General features: G+C 44.4%; 1 protein-coding gene and 1 pseudogene across 1 annotated transcript in view; one reads left to right on the plus strand and one right to left on the minus strand.

Moving 5' to 3' along the window:
- The window catches only part of LOC127583248 (gamma-aminobutyric acid receptor subunit delta-like), a 55,998-nt pseudogene extending 46,508 nt beyond the window's left edge, over positions 1-9,490 (minus strand).
- LOC127583277 (uncharacterized) overlaps positions 1-15,397 on the plus strand; it is a 136,942-nt gene that overhangs the window by 85,193 nt on the left and 36,352 nt on the right. The window lies entirely within an intron of this gene.

Below are 15,397 nucleotides of genomic sequence, written 5' to 3' on the forward strand. Positions count from 1 at the left end.
AACTCTACTCAGTCCATTGGCTTCTTGTTAGAACATTCCAACAAATTCCCACCCCATTTTCATCCCTGCAATCCTGACAATCATTTACCTTAATGTATTTAGTCAATTCATTTTTGAAAGCTGCAATTGAATTTGCTTCCATCACCCTTTTGGTAAGTTCCACAATAGTTTTCCTCTTCACTTGACTTTAACTGGTAGAAAACCCCAGAGCACCTGCTCTGCTCTGGATGGAGTTACAAACACCACAGGGATGGAGTGAGAATCATTGGGCTGTGATTTAGATAGCTAAAGAAACTCAGAACCAGCCCTGTACCATTGCCAATGGAAGCCATTATATATAAAAACAATAAGATCCAGGTGGAACAGTGGCTGACAAATCTCCCGATTGAGTTTTACTGATGGTTGGGCAGGGTTTCAAATTGATTCCATAATGATTTGCATTTAGACACTACAATTTATATAAAATATCACCAGGGAAGTGAAAGTGCCAGTTTTTGAGCAGATGCAAGCCACATCAAATGACTTGCACCATTTATGTTGTCTTTGAAACACATCACAGAACAATAAAATACCAATTTGGGAGTGTCAGGCCTTGAGGCATGTTGGTGTACTGCACAGCCAGCTGAAAGTTAAGATACCCTGTCATCAACAACTAAGAATAATACAACAGAATTAAAAAGCTATCAGCACTCAGCCATGCAAAAACTAACACTATTAATACATCAAACATTAACAATTTCATGAAACGTTTGCCACACAATCTACTACCATCCTTTATTGCATCTCCAGTGTCAGCCATGGCTCATTGGGTAGCTCTCCTCACCTCTGAAACAAAAGGTTGTTGGTTGAAATCCCACTGCATAATCTTGGGCACAACAATCTATTGCAAAGTCAGAGACAATATGTGGGTATAAATAGGCAACTAAAAAATGCTAATAGGATGAAAACAGATCTGGCTGGTAAAACTGATCTCAAAGATTGGCATGCAAAACTACAAGTGAACAATGGGAGGCCTTTTACAATTCTACACTTAGGAGGCAAGATAATCAAGGTTAATGAGCATGGCTTTGTTGAGAGGAGGTCCTATATAACTGATTTGATTGGATTTTTTGGAAGTGATAACTAATTATGTCGATGAGGGTAGACTTCAGTAAGGTCTTTGACAAGGTGCCACATGGGAGACAGGCTGTTATCTTTTAGGCCAATGAAATTTGGAGAAATTTGGATCTCAAATTGGCTTGGTGACAGGAGGCAGAAGATGAAGTGGAGGGTTGATTTGGGATTGGAGGCCTGTGGCCAGTGGTGTACCACAGGGATAAGTGCTAGGACACCTTCTGTTTGTTATACATATATTGATTATCTGAATGTGGATGTAGGAGGTATGATTAGCAAGTTCACAAAAGGCATGAAAATTGATGAGGAGGGTAGTCTTCAACTATAGAACAATATTGGTGAGTTAGTAAAAAGGCTAGAGATACGGCAGATGGAATTTAGTCTTGAAAACTGCAAGGTGATTCTTTTTGGGAAGACTAATAAAGCTAAGATATGGATGGTGGGATCCTAGGAGCCTTAGAATACATGGTCAGGGATCCCTGAAGGCAGCAGCACTGATAGACAAGGTGGTGAAGAAGGCATACAGGATACTTACCTTCATTAGCCACAGGACAGAACATAAGAGCAGAGAGATTAAGGTACCACTAGTGGAGTACTCTGAAGTCTGGTCATGATACTGTAGGAAGTATGTGAATACATTGGAGAGGGGATTTACTGGGATGTTGCCTGAAATGGAGCATTTCAGCTATGAGGAGAGGCTGGATTTGCTTTCAGTGAGTCACAGAGAGATACAGCACATAAACAGGCACTTCAGTCCATCAAGTCCACACATTAACCATCCATTTACACTAATCCTACATTAATCCCATTTTATTCTCCCCACATTCTAATCAACTGCCCCCAGATCCTACCACTTTCCACACACTTACAGTGGCTAATTAACCTACCAACCCACATGTCTTTGGGATGTGGGGGGGAACTGGAGGAAACAGAGAACATGCAAACTTCACATAGACAGCACCCAGGACTGGACCTGGGTCTCTGGCGCCGTGGGGCAGTGCCTTTAGCCGCGTCACTCTATTTTCTTGTCCTGTTTCTTTGGAGCAGAGAAGTATACTTGGTCGAGGTATACAAAATTATGAAGAGCATAGAAAAAGCATAGAACACCACCTTGTTATTCCTTTTTTTGCACTATTTATTTATTTTGCAATTTATAGTAATTTTTATGTCTTTGCACTGTACTGCTGCTGCAAAACAACAAACTTAATGTCACATAAATCAGAGAAAATAAACCTGATTCTCATTCGGAAAGGGTTGATACTCAGAAGCTTTACCCCCATGCAGAGGTGTCCATGACCAGAGGGCATAGGTTTAAAGCAAAGGGGAGGGAACGTTGAAGAATGAGGAAGAATCTTTCCAGGCAGAGGATGGTTGAAATCTGGAATGCATTGTTTGATGGATGGTGAAGGCACAATATTTAAGAAGTGAGCACTTGAACTATCATGGCATACAAGGTTATGAGCCAAATACTAGAAAGGGAGATTGGTCTAGATAGGTACTTGATGACTGGCGTGGACATGGTGGGCTGAAAGGCCTGTTTTCATGCTGTATCACTCTATAGCTCTAAGATATTTCAGCTACACCCTAGAAACATTCCCATGAAAAAGAAGGATTGGGATATTAAAGCCAGAGCTCCATGGATGAACAGAATAAAGTAGAAAGAAAGAGCATCTGACAGATGCCAGGTTGTCAATACTTGAGAATGATTACAGAAAGTTTAGAGGAAAGTTAAAAAGGAAATGAGAGAGGCAAACAGGAAGAATGAGAAAAGATTAGCAGGAAACATAAAAGGGATTTCACAAATATTCCTTAGGCATGTGAATAGAAAAGGGTTGTAAACCCTGGCCATAATCCCCCAGACATCTATAGATCCAGGGGTGGCACCTGAGGACTGGAAAATGGCTAATGTCATACCCTTGCTCAGAAAAGGTGTGGGGATATACTACAGACCAGTCAGTTCAATCTCAGTGGTGGGGAAAGTTCAAGAAACGATAATCATACACAGAATTAGTAGTCACTTGGATAAGTATGGACTGATCATTTGTTAAAAGCAAGTTGTGTCCAGCTAATTTGATACTTTTTTTGATAAAGTAACAAGGAGAATCCGTGAGTGAACTAATCAGTTGTAGCAAATTTGAACTTACAAAAGGTGTTCAACGAGTTGCCACATGATTGGCTTTTCATCAGATTTAAGGCCATAGAATAAAAAGGGCTGTAGCAGTCCAGACAGAAATTGGCTAAATAACAGCAAACAGAGAGTAGTAGTAAAAGGGTTGTTTTTCACATTGGAGGTAAGTATACAGTGGAGTTTCCCAGGAGTTGGTAACTGGACAACTACCTTTCTTTATATTAATGACTCAGACATGGATGTACAGGGTGCAATTTCAGGCAGGAAATGTAAGAGGCAATATAACACCAGAGGATACAATTCCTAAAATAGGAATTTGAACAGAGAGATCAGGACATACGTGAGGAAGTGGTTTTAAAAATGCAGAGGCATAGTGCAAGGACTAGGAAAATATGATAAAGCTTTATAAAGCACTGGTTTGACCACAACTGAAGTCCGGTGTCCAGTTCTGTGTGCCACACTTTAACAAAGATATGAAGGGTTTTAGAGAGGTTGCAGATGAGATTTACTAAATGCTTTGTGGGATGTTATGTGGAGAAGCTGGACTGTTCTCCTTAGAATAGTGGAGTTTGTAGGGGAATCCAACAGAGGTACTGAAACAGAACAGACAGAGGGAAACTGTTCCACTGGCTAACAACAAGAGGACATAGAATTAAGGTATTTAGCAAAAAAAAGTGACATGAGGATTTTGTTTTAATCCAGCAAATTGTTAGGGTGCAGAATGTGCTAGGGATAGTAGTGAAGGCATATTCAATTGTTGTATTTGAAATACTGTCGGATATGTAGCTGAAAAGAAAGAATTTGAGAGGGACTAACTGGGTTGCTTTTACATAGATCCTTTACAGTATTAATGGGTCAAATAGTATCCTTCATGCTGCAACAATTCCATGATTCTGTGATTAACCCTGCCCCTCCAGTGGAGTAATGAGGGATGCTGCTCTATTGGAGGAAACTGTCTTTTAGATGGATCATTAAACCAAGGCTCTGCCTTGTCACCTTGGGTAATGCAAAAGGTTTCATAGCACCATTCTGGAGGAGAACAAGATAATTCACCCAGTACCCTAGCCAATATGTATCACATGCTCAAACATCACACAGATAATTTGGTCATTATTACTGTTTGTGGGAATTTGCTGTCAAAAAAATTAATTGCTGTGTTTTCTTCAGTGCAGCTGTGAAGACATCTCCAAAGTATTTCATTGGCTGGGCAGCACTTTGGTGTGTTCAGAAAGGGATGAGGAAAGCATTATAGAAATGCAAGCTTGTTTTTGCTTTCCTAATTTTTGTATTTCTTACATCAACAGATCATCTTTTCAACTTTGTAAAGTGTCTCTTCACATGTTTCGACCCTACAAAGCAGTAAGGGTGCTGATGCAGAGAGTGTTAAGCACTGAACTAGTAATTCAGATAAAGAATATTAATAATTGAACATAAAAGCATTCAAACAGTGCTGATACTTCTTAAGGGTCCTGACCCAAAACATTGGCCACCTGCTTTCCTCCAAAGATGCTGCCTGGTCTGCTGAGTTCCTCCAGCATCACAGTGTTTTTATCTAGATTCCGGCATCTGCAGTCCTTTGTTTCTCCTGTTTTTATACAGAATTATATTTAATCTGAAGCATTGATTATTGGCATGGGGAATAGCCTCAAAGGACAGAGTTATTGGCACACAACCTATAAGACTTCATTTCATGATCTTAGATGTCACTGAGTGGGAGTCAAAAAAAACTACTATATAAGGCATGTACTTCCAACACACAAACAAAGTGATCAACGCAATACTGTATGTGCACTTGAACGGGTAGATCACAGAAAGAGTTAATATCACGAAAGAGTTCACAGATGAGGATGATCTGTCATGTCGATGGCTCAATCCATGACAGTATCATTTGCATGAGTTGGAAATTGAAGGAAAACCACCAGCAAAAAAATTTAAAGTGATACTATTTATTAGTTTCAAGTTGGGTTTTGATCTGTGAAAACCTGGTCTACATTTTTCATAACTCATTACCATGGATGCTGAGTGCTTTTGTCTATGTATAGTGTAAATAAGCTGTATTATTCCACATGAATAAAGCGCAGCAGAAGATTGGGAGTCATGCTGGGTCAAATTCAGACACCACATTGCAAATGATCCAGATTCCACAAAGATGCTGGTAGCATCTTTGTTACCTTATTACAGTTTTCCCAAATGGCTTGAACTAGTACATCAAAGAGCATAGCTTCTATATACAAGTGCAAAGACCAAAGTCAGTGCACTGTCGTTATGACCTTGCACCTTATTGTCTACCTGCACTGTACTTTCTCTGTAGCTGTTACACTTTATTCTGCATTCTGTTATTGTTTTACCTTGTAGAACCTCGATGCAGTGTAATGAATTGCTGTGTATGAACGGTATGCAAGACAAGTTTTTTCACTGTAGCTCAGTACATGTGACAATAATAAACCAATTCCAATTCCAGTGTTAGAACTTTGTAGAATAATTTCCACTAGCAACTCTGACAACACTCATGAAGCTCAACACATACAGGACAAATTAACTTATGATTGGTAGCCCATTCACTATGATTATGATTCACTCCATCCATCATCATTCCATTCACTGTGACTTCAAATCTACAAAATGCACTACAGTTACTCTCCAAGGCAACTTTGACAGCACCTGCCAAAAACCAAGAACAAAAAGGACAGTAGGCACATTGGAATATCACCACCAGCAGGTTCCCCTCCAAGTCATATGCTCTCCTGAGGTGAAAATACATTGCTATTCCATCAACATCATCGATGAGTTAAAAATCCTGGAATTCCCTCCCTAACAGCATTGTGGGAGCATATTCGTCAGCAGTACAGCAGCAGTTCTAAAAATGTGGCTCACAACCACCTTCTCAAGGCTATCTAGGGATGGGAAATAAATGCTGGTCTTAACAAAAACCACAGTCCATAATTAAATAAATAATATTCAATTAAAATCCTCAACAGCAGTTTTACAAATGAACGGTAGCTGAGCTGGAATAAGTATTAGAGTGAGAATTCTGTAAACTTGCCTTGCTATGAGAGGAGAATACAAAATTTAATCAAGCTGAATAAGAGCACCAGTGGGATTACAGACAAACCAAAAAATTATTTGAGGATTTACTATTATGAGTGATTTGAGTACTCTGGTCAATCGTTCTAGGAAATCATAGAAAGTACTTTAATGAGATTAATTGTAATGTGAAACAATCTTTTGAATATGTTAATAAAAATGGTTATAAGCAGAACTAGGCGAATCTGATGCACAATGCTTGAAGCTGCACTCTGCTATGATTAAAAATACACAATGGCTATTGCAACTAATATGGTCCTGTCATAATTCCTGTGTACATTAAAGACACAGTGCCTGTCCCCGACCACAATCATTTATTTAATATGAATTATAAGAATAATTGTGGTTCATATTTCCTAACAAGAATGTTTCACTAAGGAATAATTTTGGCATTTGTTAAAGTGAACACAATAGTAAATGTAATCTATTCACCCATCTTATTTATTTATTTCTAACTTTGATATATAAAATAGTGATAACATTTCAACAGTACTTCTGTGGTTGTGTAGCACCTTTAGGATGCCCTGAGATTAAGTGAAGCAACTTGTACAAACCAAAGCCTGGTCTTCCCATTCACAGAGACCCAACCCAACACTGAGACCCAATCCTAAAACACCTCTTGGACCCAAGCCCAGTACCTCCTACTCCATCGGGCAGCACAGTGGCTCAGCTGGTTGAATTGCTACCTCACAGCTCCAGTGACCTGGGTTCAATCCTGACCTCTGGTGTTGTCTGCATGGAGTTTGCACATTCTCCCTGTGGATTTCCCTGGGTGCTCTGGTTTCCTCCCACATCCCCTAGATGTGTGAGTTGGTAGGTTAATTGGCCGCTGTAAATTGCTCCTAATGCGTAGGTGGGTGGAAGAATCTGGGAGGAGTTGATGGGAATAAAGAAAGTGGGGTTGGTGTAAATGTATGTTTGATGGTCAGCATAGGCAGAAAACACTGTAACCAAAAATTTCATTGTATTTGACCCAAAATTTCAACAATAGGATTAGTGTAAATTGGCATCTTGGTCAGCATGGACGAGTTGGGTCGAAGGCCTGTTTCTGTGCTGTATAAGTCTATGAATCTACAAATAGAGTTCAGTTTGTAGCCGAGAATGTAAATAGGATGAAGACTGATCATGACTTAAAATTTCACCTGGCTATGACTGTGAAAAGCCCGATCAAGCCGGAGACCACATAACATCCTGCCACTGACTGAACTTCAGAGCAACCTCTTGGATTCACATTTTACTCTCCAGCTGGACACTGCAATGTGTAAGGAATTGAAATTAAAACTGTATGGCAGTTTCTATTCTTAAAGTTATACGACAGAAGAAGAAAATTCCCCCAGCAAAATAAACAGAGAAACTGTAAGGAAATATTTGACTCCAAGAGTTCTGTGCTTGAAGACAACAGAATAGTTGAAAGCATTCTGATCCTTTGATGCAGTAAATTCAAAGTGAATCACTTCAGCACTTGATAGCATGAAATTATGCAAAATAGTTGTTTTTCAGTTAGATTATATGGTTAACTGTCAAAACGTTTTTGTCAAGATTTTTGCAGTGGATTAGTAGCTACATGCACCGCCTAATATAGTGCTGGAGTTTGCAGGTTCAATCCTTTTCTTTCGTGCTAAGTTTGCTAATTGAGAACAGAGATAATTGTGATGCTTTGCACAGTAGAATACCCTGCCCACTTTAACCAGCTGAGATCACTCATGAAGATTAGTCATTTGGTGAGGTGCTGAAGAACAATCATTGATTTTGTTTGTCAAGTAATTTTGTACAAAAACTTCAATTTATGACCACTGAATCTCATCATGCAGGACGCAGCTTGCATTCTTAAAATACAGAATTACCTTACACGTATTTTACTTCAGACAACTCTTCTAATCACAAAGTACTGTAGATGCTGGAAATCTGACACTTTATTCCAGGCTAATAATGCCAGTTTGGTACTGGGAAAGTGTGCAAACCAGCAAACAGTTCTGCAAACATATGTCCTCTACCAACCTGGTACAACACAGCCTCTGACAATAAAGGTTCACAGTGAGACACTTCCAATAGCTTAGGAGCGACCACTCAGTGAAGACTGAGGAAACTGATGTTTGAAGATCAAGACCTTAAAGCTTATGGTCTACCAGGCAGCAGTGATCTCTGCCTTCCAACGTACATCTGAGAGCAGGCACCTCAAGACACGAGAAAAATACCACCAAATTTATTTCTGCAAATTCCTCCATAGGATAAGTGAACCAATGATATTGTCCTCAGCTGGGCCAACATCCCCAGCCTGTCAGGCCTGCCCACACCAGACTCCCAAAACAAACACTCTATTACGAGCTCTGTCATGGAAAGAGATTGCCAGGTGGAGAGAAGAACGGATTCAAGTAAACGCTCAAAGCCTCTCTGAAAAAAGTGCAACATCTCCACTGACTCCTGGTAATTCCTGGTCTCTGAATGCTCAGAAGCATTCAGGGTGGTATTGCGAACCTTGAGTCTGTACAGTTGGAGTGGGGTTACCCAGTGACTCCATGTGAATAGCAGAAGCAGGGGACCACCTCACAGACTGCCCAGCCCACCTCCTGCCGCATCTGTGGAGGACTCTGCAGATCCCACATTATCTTCATCAACCACCTCAGAACCTACAAAGGCAAGTTATCCTTGACCCGAGGGAATGCCAGGAAGACCTGCATTGTGTCAGGATGAACCAAGACCTGTCAGGTGCATGGAAAACACCTCAGGACACCAGCTCAAAGTCCCTGCGTTCTGCCCACATTTACCCTGCACTGAGAGGAACAAGCCCGAGAGTTTAGGCAACTGAATGCCCACATTTCTGCCAGGTACTCACCCACAGGTGGGTGAGGAGGCTGCCGTGCATTCCGGGGGGGGGGGGGGTTGTCCCAGGGTCCTGGACTCACTCCATGCCTCAACCAACATCACTGCATTGTGGGATCTTGCTGCGCACAGCTGACAGCTGTGGGGGGGGGGATAACTGGAAGAGCAGGCGCCATCTGAATGCAACTACCCTGCTGCGGGCTGCGGTGGAAGGGGGAGGGGAGGCGCATATGGAGCGGCGCCGCGGCAGCGCGGGTTGTTGTTGTAACCGTCACCCTGGCCGCCGGCCGCCCATTGGCGCCCCGGAGCACGGCTCCCATTGGCTGTTGCTTGTGCCGTCGCCATGGAAACGGAGAACGCGGCGCTGAGCGATCAGGGACGGCGGTGAGGAATGGGAGAGGGAGGGAGAGGGAGGGAGAGGGAGGGAGAGGGAGGGAGAGGGAGGGAGAGGGAGGGAGAGGGAGGGAGGGAGAGGGAGGGAGAGGGAGGGAGGGAGAGGGAGGGAGAGGGAGGGAGAGGGAGAGGGAGGGGGAGGGAGGGGGAGGGAGGGGGAGGGAGGGGGAGGGAGGGGGAGGGAGGGGGAGGGAGGGGGAGGGAGGGGGAGGGAGGGGGAGGGAGAGGGAGAGGGAGGGAGGGAGAGAGAGGGAGGGAGGGAGAGGGAGGGAGGGAGAGGGAGGGAGGGAGGGAGAGGGAGGGAGGGAGGGAGGGAGAGGGAGGAGGGAGGGAGAGGGAGGGAGGGAGAGGGAGGGAGGGAGGGAGGGAGAGGGAGGGAGGGAGAGGGAGGGAGAGGGAGGGAGGGAGAGGGAGGGAGAGGGAGGGAGGGAGAGGGAGGGAGGGAGGGAGAGGGAGGGAGGGAGGGAGAGGGAGGGAGGGAGAGGGAGGGAGGGAGAGGGAGGGAGAGGGAGGGAGAGGGAGAGGGAGGGAGGGAGAGGAGAGGGAGGGAGGGAGAGGGAGAGGGAGGGAGAGGGAGGGAGGGGAGAGGAGGGAGGGAGGGGGAGGGAGAGGGAGAGGGAGGGAGAGGGAGGGAGGGGAGAGGGAGGGAGGGAGAGGGAGGGAGGGAGGGAGGGAGAGGGGAGAGGGAGAGAGAGGGAGAGAGGGAGGGAGGGAGAGGGAGGGAGGGAGGGAGGGAGAGGGAGGGAGGGAGGGAGAGGGAGGGAGGGAGAGGGAGGGAGAGGGAGGGGGAGGGAGAGAGGGAGGGAGGGAGGAGGAGAGCGAGGGAGGGAGGGGGAGAGAGAGGGAGGGGGAGGGAGGGGAGGGAAGGAGGGAGGGGAGAGTGAGAGGGAGGGAGAGGGAGGGGGAGGGAGAGGGAGGGAGGGGGAGGGAGGGAGAGGGAGGGAGGGAGGGGGGAGGGAGGGGGAGGGAGGGAGAGGGAGGGGGAGGGAGGGGGAGGGAGGGAGGGGAGGGAGGGGGAGGGAGGGGGAGGGTAGGGAGGGGGGGGAGGGGGGGAGGTGAGGGGGAGGGAGGGGGGGGAGAGGGAGGGGGAGGGAGGGAGGTGGGAGGGGGGGAGGGAGGGGGTAGGGGGGGAGGGAGGGGGGGGAGTGGGGGCGAGGAGGGGGGGAGGGGGGCGGGGGGGAGGGAGGGGGGGAGGGGGGGAGGGAGGGGGAGAGGGGGAGGGAGAGGGAGGGGGAGGGAGAGGGAGGGGGAGAGGGAGGGAGAGGGAGGGAGAGGGGGAGGGAGAGGGGAGGGAGAGGGAGAGGGGGAGGGGGAGAGGGGGAGGGAGGGAGAGGGAGGGAGAGAGGGGGAGGGGAGAGGGGGAGGGGAGGAGGAAGAAGAAGGGACAGAGGATGGAGGAAAGGAGATGAGAGGCGGAGGGGAGTGGAGGGAAGGAGGAGGAAGAAAGGAGGAGGAAGGGGAGGGAGAGAAGGAAAGAGGAGTACAGAGGAGAAGGGGAGAGGGAGGGTGGGAGTGGGAAAGGGTGAAATGCAAGGGAATGGGGTTAGGGTAGGGAGGGTGGGAGGGTGGTGGGGGAGTGGAAAGAGGGAGTGGATGGAATGGGATTATAAAGGGAGAGAATGGGAGGGAGGGGGAGGAAGAGGTGAGGGAGAAAATGGAAGGAGATTGAAAATGGTGTAGGAGGTACGTGGGCAGATAATGAGGTTGTGAGATATGAGGGAGAGTGTGTGTGCAAGAGAGGAAGAAGGTGAATGGAGTACAGAGGAATCTTGTGCATGGAGAAGAAAAAGTTTACAATATAGGTGTATCAAGTAGTTAGGAAGGCAAGTGACATATAGGCCTTCATTGCAAGATGAAGGGAGTTTCAACTCAGGGAAGTAGTGTTACAATTGTACAGTGTGTTGGTGAGACCACACCTGGAGTACTGTGGATGGTTCTGGACCCTAATTTAAGTAAGGATATATTAGAGGCAGTCCAGAAGTTCACAATTGGAAAGAAGTGAGAGCACTGGAGAGGGTGCAGAGGAGATTCATCAAGATGTTGCCTGGGATGTGGCATGTTAGTTATGAGGGGAGACTGGAAAAGCTGGGTCTGTTCTCCCTGGAATGGAGATGACATGACAGAGGTGTATAAAATTGAGGAGTATAGATAAGGTAGATGGCAGGAAACCTTTCACCTTATTGGATGCAAATAAAACTTGAGGACATAGATTTAGGGTAAGGGAAGAGATTTAGAGGGGATCTGAGGGGGTCCTCTCTCATCCAGAGAGTGGTGAGTACCTGGAATGCACTGCCTGAGGGATGGTGGAAGCAGAGTTGCTGACAGCATTTAAGAAATGTCGAGACAAGCACTTAACTCACCTATGGGTCAAGTGCTGGAAGATGAGTGCCCACTGGTCAGTGAGGACCTGGTGGGCCAAATGGCCTGTTTCCATGGTGTGATCCTATGACCCTATAGGCTAATTCCTGGGAATAAGAGGGTTGTTCTATCATAAATGGCTAAAAGATTTAGATCTGTATTCTTTGAAGTTCAGAAGAATGAAGAATGATCTTATTGAAGCAAATATCATGCTAAGGAGCATGACAGGGTAGATATTGAGATGTTTCCACTAGTGGGAGAATCTCAACCGAGGGAATGTTGTTTCAAGATTAGGGAAAATTATTGGAACTTCTTGCAGAGGGTGGTGAATCTTGACAAGCTGTGTAGGCTTGATCACTGGAGGTATTTAAAGAGGGGTGGATAAGTTTTTGAAAGATCAGGATCAGGGCTGTCAGAACTGGCACAGAGGAGAAAACAACACCTTGGGCAGGTCAGCCATGATCCTATTGAATGGAGGGACAGGCTAGAGGGCCAGGAGGCCTGCTCCTATTTTCTTGTGTCCTTGTATCTTCTTGTAGTGGGTGGATCGGGGATGTGGGAGGGATCGAGAGGGAGGACAGAGAGTATTAGTGGAGGGGCCAATGGTAGGGGTATCTAGTGGTCGGAAGAGGGTGAAGGGGGGAAGGGAGGCTAGTTGGAGGCAGAGATGGGATGTGATTGTAGAAGGAGTATGTGAAAGGCATGGAATGAAAAGATGGAGAGTTTGGTAGCAAAACCACTGCCTTTCATGGAACCATTTTCGAAAGTATATCTTGGGCAAAGTCCTAGGTATTTTCAATGGGTGTGTGGCCTGTCAAAAATACAATTGAAAAAAAAATAGGGCAAAAAAAGCGATTTAGTTTGTTGAGCACAATGTGCCATTATGTTATTGTCTCACAGCCAACTAATTACATTGCAAAATCAAAATTCTGTATAATCTCATAAATGGTATGAAAAATGTTTCTGTGAAAAATAAATTGCATGTTGAGCACTTATATAAAGTAACATTCCTCTCCACTTCATACACAGTTTTAATGCACAAACTATTGTTAACCTGATAGGCTTAATTTTGAATTGTTTCTAAAACTGCATTTTATTGTATCTTGGAGATAATTGAAACAATATGGCAGCATTGTTTTGAAATTGTCAGCATTTTATGAAAGATGGAATTTTGATTTTTTTATGACCATAAGACCATAAAATATAGAAGCAGAATTAGGCCATTCAGCCCATCAAGTCTGCTCTGCCATTCAATCATGGCTGATTTATTTTCAACCCATTCTCCTTCCTTCTCCCCGTAATCCTTAACCCTCTTACAAATCAAGAATCTGTCAATCTCTGTTTTAGATGCACCAATGACATGGCCTCCACAACCCTCTGTGGCAAATACACGGGGCCTTATGCACCTCATGTATTTCTGAAAAACCCATTACCATTGTTAGGTCTGGAAAATCACATAAAATTGATGATTCTAAGACTCTGTGACCCTAAAATGAATGAAAATTTTATTTGCAGACTCTTCAGATGTGATAGTATGGAGGAGGAACGCAATTCTCAGAATGAAAATGGAGAGGAAGAATCAAAGTTGGGTTCAGAGCAAGAGGGTGAGCAAAGTAAAAAGGGGATTGTCATTTGGATTTGTTTCAGAAAGTAGCTTATTGGTGATATATTAGTGCTATTACCTTAAAATGACTGTAAGTCTAAGCACCCTTGGCAGGTTGTTCTATCTATCAGGCATATCCTGACATCGACATGAATAGAATGTACAACTACCTTATGAATGTCATCAAAGTATTGTGGGTGCTCTTTGGGCAGTATAATATTAGCTCCCATGCTGCTTCCCTCCTGTTACTTCAGTTCCATTGAAGTCTTTGATCCCCACATCCAAAGCATTGACATAGATTGTGAACAGGTGGGAACATGGTATCGATTCCTCTGGCACCACCTTGGTCAGCCTCCCAACCTGAAAGTGACTTACATAAGAACATAAGAAATAGGAGCAGGAGTCGGCCATCTGGCCCGACGAGCCTGCTCCGCCATTCAATAATTTCATGGCTGATCTGGCTGTGGACTCAGACCCACCTACCTGCCTTTTCCCCAGAACCCTTAATTCCCCTACTATGCAAAAATCTATCTATCTGTGTCTTAAGTACATTTAATAAGGTAGCCTCTACTGCTTCCCTGGGCAGAGAATTCCACAGATTCACTCTTATCTGGGAAAAGCAGTTTCTCCTCATCTCCGTCCTAAATCTACTCCCCCGAATCTTAAGGCCACGTCCCCTAGTTCTAGTCTCACCTACCAGTGGAAACAACCTTCCTGCCTCTATCTTATCTATTCCTTTCATAATTTTATGTTTCTATAAGATCCCCTCTCATTCTTCTGAATTCCAGTGAGTATAGTCCCAGGTGACTCAATCTCTCCTCATAGGCTACCCGGTGAATCAACCTGGTGAACCTGCACAGCCTCCAAAGCCAGTATATCCTTCCTCAAGTAAGGAGACCAGAACTGCACGTAGTACTCCAGGTGTGGCCTTACCAATTGCCGCATAACCTCCCTGCTCTTAAATTCAATCCCTCTAGAAATGAAGGCCAACATTCCATTTGCCTTCTTGATAACCTGTTGCACCTGCAAACCAACCTTTTGCAACTTGTTTATTCTTACTCTGTCCATTAACCAATCCTCAATGTACAACAGTATATTACCCTCAGTAGCATGCATTTATATTTATTCAAAAACTTATGAGTGACAGCTTATATGAAGACCTTCTGAAAGTCCAAATCTACCACATCAACAAGATTCCCTTATTTGTGCCAATTGCAATCTCAAGAAATTCCAACAGATTTGCCATGTACAATTTCTCTTTCATAGCTCCAATCCTTTTATTATTTTTCCTTACTTATAGATTCCAGCATTTTCCCTGTTACTGACTTCAGACTAAATGATCATTTAGACTTAAATAGTGGGCTTACGTTTATCACCTTCCAATCTGTGGGAGCTATTCTAGGATCAATGGAACTTCTGAAGATGATAACCAGCACACCCACTATCACCACAGCCCATTGTTCAAAACCCTAAAACACACGTTTGGATCCTGGGGCTTTATCAGTATCCAGTCTCATTAATTTCTCTACATCTGCTGTTCTATTAATGAAAATTTCTTTGAGCTCCTTATTTGCTCTGGACCTCCAGTTCTCTGCTAGTTTTGGGAAGTTTTGAGTTCCATGAAGGCAAATGCCAAATATTTTCTAATTTCCCTGCCATGTCCTTATTCTCCAATATAATTTCTTCTGTCACAGTCTGTAAGGGACCAACATAATAAGAATCAGATCAGATTTATTATCACTGACATATGACGTGAAATTTGTTGTTTTGCGACAGCAGTATAGTGCAAAGACATAAAAATCTATAAATTACAAAAATAAATAAATAGTGAAAAATAAAAAGGAATAATGAGGTAGTGTTCATGGGTTCATGGACCGTTCAGAAATCTGATGGCAGAG

The sequence above is a fragment of the Pristis pectinata genome, chromosome 26 (genome assembly GCF_009764475.1).
Source record: "Pristis pectinata isolate sPriPec2 chromosome 26, sPriPec2.1.pri, whole genome shotgun sequence".
NCBI classification, from domain to species: Eukaryota; Metazoa; Chordata; class Chondrichthyes; order Rhinopristiformes; family Pristidae; genus Pristis; species Pristis pectinata.